Source organism: Rhamphochromis sp. 'chilingali', assembly GCF_963969265.1.
Source record: "Rhamphochromis sp. 'chilingali' genome assembly, chromosome: 19".
NCBI lineage: Eukaryota > Metazoa > Chordata > Actinopteri > Cichliformes > Cichlidae > Rhamphochromis > Rhamphochromis sp. 'chilingali'.
In genome coordinates, this window is record NC_137946.1 from 14,793,870 (window position 1) to 14,800,227 (window position 6,358).

Genomic DNA, 6,358 nt, shown 5'->3' on the forward strand with positions numbered 1-6,358 from the left:
CTACATTTTTTGCTTTATTACCTCTAAGATGGATTATGTTTTTGGTGGCGTTTGCATGTGTGCCTGTCACTCTGTCTGTAAACATGAAATGTATGCATCCACCAAGGTCTTCAAGGTCTACTTAATGATTTAGTGGTTGAAAAGTGACAAAAAGCCTTATGACTTAAAAAAAAAAGGGTAAATATATTAGTATAAAGATTTCAAATAACATGTCGCATTTGACCTCTCTTTCAAGGTCAGTAGACTGAGCTGAAGGTCAAAGGGATAATGCTATACGGAGCTATTTAAACCTTTGTTTCTCACTGCCATTGTTTGAATTAACAACATATAGGCATATAATCAATGATATAATGATGCATTACTTTGGACCTCTGACCTTTTCTTCAAGCTCAAATAAGGTCAAACTTTCCTAAAATATCTTTTATCTTTAAAATTATGGTTAAAATTCTACTACCTTTGTTTGTATTGGCAACATTTAGTGACACTGGGATATCTGCTTTTTAAATATCACATTGCCACATATCATATATCATGTCAGCTTTGACCTCTGACCTCGCTTTTACATTTTATTTCTGCCAGTTATGTCAGGCATATTAAAATAAATTTCAAAAGAGCAAATAAGAAAAACCCACACTTTGCATTTGTTTCTAATGCACTACAAACATCTCAAAGTTCATTTAAAAAGAACAAAGAAAACAAAATACAATAGTATTCCGTTAAATGTAAACCCTACCCAGGCAGCGGTACTTGGCACTCTTGAGGTGGTTCTTGTTTTATTAGGTGTAGTATATTTTATTTTAGGTAGTTTTCCAAGTTTACAAAATCGTTTCAGGTAGTTTAAAGTAATTTCAAAAGTCTTGTTTTTTTATTGTAGTTAACTAAAATGTTTTTTAAAACTAGTTTTGGTTAACTGCAACCTGTAACTAACCTTGTTATGACCACATATAGCCTTAAAAAGCATGAAAATATGTGGTGCTTTTCATAGCATTGCTTTGCTTATTTGTAAAAAATGTTTGGAATCATGTATGATTTTTGTTCCACTTCTCACGTGTACACCACTTTGTGTCGGTCTTTCACGTGGAATTCCAATAAAATTGATTCATGTTTGTGGCTGTAATGTGACAAAATGTTCAAGGGGGCCGAATACTTTTGCAAGCCGCTGTATAATCTGTTGGTCCCATGATTCATGGTGACAGTGTCAGCATTATGTATCTTCTGCTATGTTAAGTGTATATTTTATATTATGGTGTACGTATTTTTTTTTATTGTTTATATTTGAAAGTATTTTGCTGAATTTCTATCTGTAAAGGTTGAGGGTGAACTTGAAAGATTCACATCGTATGAAACAAACAAACTGGAAGAAAGTCATGGGACACGAGAGGTAAAGAAATCTCAAGTGAAACGGAGAAACAGAAACAGAGTTCACAGATGTCATTTTGATTCATAACATTTTGAGCTGGATGGATGTTGATGCCAATCTCTGTCCAAGACAAGTTTTATTTGGTTTAGACGTGAAACTTTATGGTTGCTTATACAGTCGTCACTTTGAAGACTTACCACTAGATGGAGCTCTAACCTTTATTTTAACTGCAGCAGCAGCAGCAACAGCTGGTTCTCTGGTACTGTTACATGAGGGGCAGCATTTGCTGCTTTGCATTATGAGACGTGATAATTTGAGAAGGCAGTGACACCGCTTATTTAGTGGCACAAGCTAAACAGTTGTTGATGTGATTTTGTCATGCTTTTTTGTCCTAAAACTGTCAGTCAAGACAACAGAGGCACTTCCTCGCTGACAGATGAGGCAGAACATGTGATGAGTGGCAGGATGAGTAATAAATCTCTAGAAATGGAACAAGTGTTGCTCATCAGGCAGAAAGCCTTTGCAGCTGTCAGGCTCACACAAGGTGTGACTGATTTAGGCCTATTCAGTGGGACAGGAAAACACTTCACACAAAATCCATACCACATTAGAAACTGAATTTTTTTTTCAAAAGTCGGTCCACTGCATGTTGGATTTGCACATGGTATGTCCTTGGAGTAGTCATTATTACCAGGACAGAAAAAAACAGAGTGGAGACGGTTTTCTGCCAATGTTCCTGTTTTTGCTTCACTTAAACACAAAAAACGAACAAATAAAAAAAACACCAAAATGAAAAATATTTTTTCAGAAACTTAATGCCAATCCCGATTTACTGCCTAAAAACATTACACGTCTTGTAATGACATATCCTTGGACGTGCAGAACCTAAATATTATTTTTGCTGGCGTGCTGTCCTGGCACAACAGTAGGAGAAAACGGTAGAGTGAAAGGAGCTGCATTATGTCCTGGAGTTTATCCAGCTGTAAGCTCCCACATTACTTAAGTCATTTTCTCGCAATCACATCACTAGGGCTTTCTGGCACTACTATCAAAGTGCAGGGAGGAGAAGGGGGAATTACCAAAAGGGGGTCTATTTATCAACATCTCAGACATTATATATTCTAAAAGTACAATAAAGTTTTCAGCGTACTACAAATGTTGCTGGAGTTTAAGCATCTTTGGTCATGTCACCACACAGACAGTTCATCGAATCACAAGCCATGCTGCATGTGACTCATACAGATCATAAACTTCCCTTGCTTCATAAATACTATTGATTCCCAAGTTTAATAAAATGCTGATTCCCCTGTCTCTGTCTCTCTCAGTGTCATCCTAAATAGTTTAAAGAAATACTTATGTAAATATATACATACATATACATGTTGTTTTATTTCTGATAGAAAAGCTGTGTCATCCATATGTAATGCTCCAAAAACTAGCCTTGAATTTGGCTAAACTTCCTCACTTCCATTTCCTAAAACCACAGTACCACTATAAATAAAAATGTTTAATTATGCCTTAGGAGTACCTTAAAAAATCTCTGACCAATAGTCACTAGGGTTTTTTTTTTTAACCATGAATTACATGAGTATGTTGACACCACAGGCTCTGGCTCAAGAGTTGTTTTGTGCGTCAGCTCTTGAGCCAGAGCCCGAAGGCACTTAGTTTAGTTTAACACGACGATCGGGAGCAAGAAGAAAGAGGGAAACCACCAACCTGTCTTTCTCCGAGCCCCCAAAATATGCCAACGTGCATCTCCGCGACTCGCTAATTAAACATTTGTAACTGATAAACAACAAGAAGAGTTGGCAGCGAGAACTGCTTGTCACCATGGCTGTAGTGACTTCTTGGAGTCTCTGATAGGACTCCAGGCCTGTTGAAGCTAGCGCATAGAGGGGCAGACTGCAATTGACACACAGGAGTTTTTACTAAATAGATAAAGTAGTCTGTGACATTTTAAAGCTGCTTGCATGTGTGAGAAAAACCAAACAACTGGAAAAAAAACAACAATAATTCAAAGCATTTCCCCTTCCTGGCAAGGGAAAAGAAAGAGCTATTGGAACACTCCGCTCTAACAACTGGTTAGTTCTGGTGACAGATGATCTGTGGTATTTTAAGTGACGTCACCTGGCACCAAAGACCAGTCAGTATGAGAGAGCTTTGTTTCCAGTGGGTCCCATGGAGACATAAAAGTGTGCTTTTACGACTAATGTGAACTGCGATTATTAGGTGGCATGATTACATGTATTGATGTGGATATAGGTGAGAGGTTAAAGAATCCATATCTGAGAGAAAAAAGAAAAACTTGTATATGGTAACATGGGAGAGACACTTGACACGAAGCCAGTCTTTCAGAAATACCATAAGTGGCATGTGCGAAGAGTGTTACAATGATTATTTAGGCAGTTTACAGGGCTTGTAATTGGAAAAAGCTGATGTTCATGCTTTGCTTGCTCCCGTCATCACTTACGTACCTCTTTCTGGGCCATCACTGGGGGCTTTCCTACAACGCTGGTCATGTGTGCAGCTGGAGATGGAGGCCATGCAACGCTAATCCTCCACCCCAGCTCAGGAAAGTACCCGGCCTCCCTGTGCAGAGTGAAAACAACAAAGGGCTGAGTGTGGCTGCAGCCTCCGGGGTTCAGTGCACCCACCAGAACATGTCCAAGAGTCACAGCTTGCTGCTCACTCCTACCCATCTATCCATGCATGACTCTCCTAAGCCATGGTTTCTCTCTTTGATCGTCTTTTCAACCCGGGAAAAGCACGTATGATTGCAGGCTGTCGTGTAACGTTCCAGCCTTTTCCAGACACAAATAGAGGACTTTAGAAGGTTAAAAGGGAAGGACGTCTGCTACAAAAGAGTCAAAGAACACGGTCGCTTCATTTTATCCTACGTGAATGTAGAATAGCGGTGACATAGTCTGAAACCCTGAATGCAGAAAATGTAGAAAAGTGAAACTCTAATCAGTTGTTTTAAAATGGAACTGCAAATGTGGACATTTATGAACCATATCATAGCTAAGTTATCTGGAAAGTTAATTAGCCACACGTTCACGTGCTCACATGTATATTCATCTAACATTTATATCTGCATTACATTTTGTTAGTCATAAAAAACACATGTCTGAGTAAAAAGTCATTAATGCTGTATACACAAACACCATAATTTATGAAGAGAGCAACGGCCTCTCTCTAATTTAATGTCTACTCCTCGAGTGTAGCTACAGTATAACTATCACGTGTTTAATCAAAGTGTAAGCAGGTTTATTGAAGCCAACTTTCATTCACTGTGAGTGCAATCATGATCATGTGGAACAGTGGATATTCAGTTTATTTTTGGGCAGCCTCAGAGAAGATAGACACCCAGATCTGGATTTTTTTTTTTTTTTTTTTGCCACCATAGCTACAGCCTTGAGTTCTCGATCTGAACCATGTTGCTTGCTTTGATGAATTGTTCATGCTCAAAAGAGGGGATAATCTTTCATTGACTAAACTCAAAAGCAATAAGAGGTGTAAAAAGGCAGAACGTAAACAATATTGTGTAAATATATATTTGTATAATTTTATATATATTTGAATCCCCATGTCACCAGAAAACGTGTGTTGAAATGTGTCTCCAATTAATTTGGTGAGTACTGGGCAAAATGATTACATGTGGTGTTTAAGTGCCGCTTCCAGGTGTCCACAGTAGATCCATTGTAGTTTTGAAAGTGACTAAAAGCGGAATGTACTAAAGATGCCTTTAATTATATTAATCCCAAGTCACATTAGGGTGAATCCCCGCTGCATTAACATTTCTTTGCTGAAGTGGAGAAGCTGTTAATGTCAAAATAACACACAGACACGCACACGTCACCCAACACTTCTTGAAGGGGATTTAATTTAATTTATGAGGAGTTAGAATGCAAAGTGAGACGCTCTTTTAAACAGATTTTCTTTTTTTTAAAGGAGCCAATCGTTCCCTGGCATTTTATTTCAAATGTTTCCTGCTCGGAGAAATGTGTTTCGGAAGTATTCACGTCAGAGTCATTTCATCACGAGGCAAGTACTGTGGAAAGAAGCGCAAAAACTTCAACAAAGTCCTTATTGTCAATGTTTTCGCACGCACAGAATATGGACTAGCCTGTGGGTGGACACCTTTATTGTGACCGAGTTTAGAGCACAAAGACCGTGCGTAATTACGCATGTGTCGGCTTTTTGACTTCAGTGTTTACGAAGTGAGTGTCATGTATATGAAAGCCGTAGCGTTATTTGTTTGCAGGGAGGTTGGCTGGCTACGGGCAGAGTTAGTCGAATACCCCCTCCTCTCCTCTCCCTCCCTCCCTCTCCCTCTCCTCAGCTGCCGCGATATTTTCCAGCTCTGGAGCCTCAACCGCAAAGCTCGATCGATTCGCATTGATTGTCCCTGACGAGCTGCTCCACTTTCTAGCCAATGTCAGCCAGTCTGCGATCGGGAAGGAGAGAAATGAAGGAAAATCTCTGCCGCCCTGGCGGTGTCATTTCCACACACTTGGGTTGGCCGCCTGCCAGCAGACAGGACAGTCGAAAAAGGCGGACTGGACTCTGGAGCTGAGGGAAAGGAAGAGCAACCGGGGATGAGACTGATTTATGTCAGCGTCATTTCTGCACAACCTCTGTGCTCCAAATAAACACACTGGTGAACTGAGGTTAACCCCGTTTATTCTCAGCTACCCCGGATCCTTCGTGATAACAGAGATCACTCTTTAAATCACACAATTAAGCCCACGTGTCTCTGCTGTTTGGGCAAAAAGCAAATAATAATTGTTATCATGTCGAATACTACTATCATAGCCAATACCGAGTATCTGAAGACAGGATAAACACAGCAAGTAATCAGTCGCGTAGATTGGTGCTGTCAGCTGTGTTTATTTATTTTTGACACAGCTCTCGCTCCACAGTTGTCCTGAAATCACACCAAACCCTCGCTTTCGTTTTGTTGTTGCTTCGGCTGAAGTGCGCGCACCGCCGAAAAGT

General features: G+C 39.7%; 1 protein-coding gene across 1 annotated transcript in view; it reads right to left on the reverse strand.

Moving 5' to 3' along the window:
• Window positions 1-3,912, reverse strand: part of ppp3ca (protein phosphatase 3, catalytic subunit, alpha isozyme) — a 43,228-nt gene extending 39,316 nt beyond the window's left edge. Inside the window, exon 1 of the mRNA XM_080866355.1 lies at window positions 3,835-3,912. The gene's annotated coding sequence lies outside the window, so the exon portion shown is untranslated. The remainder of the gene's footprint in view (window positions 1-3,834) is intronic.
• Between the last annotated feature and the right edge of the window lie 2,446 nt (window positions 3,913-6,358).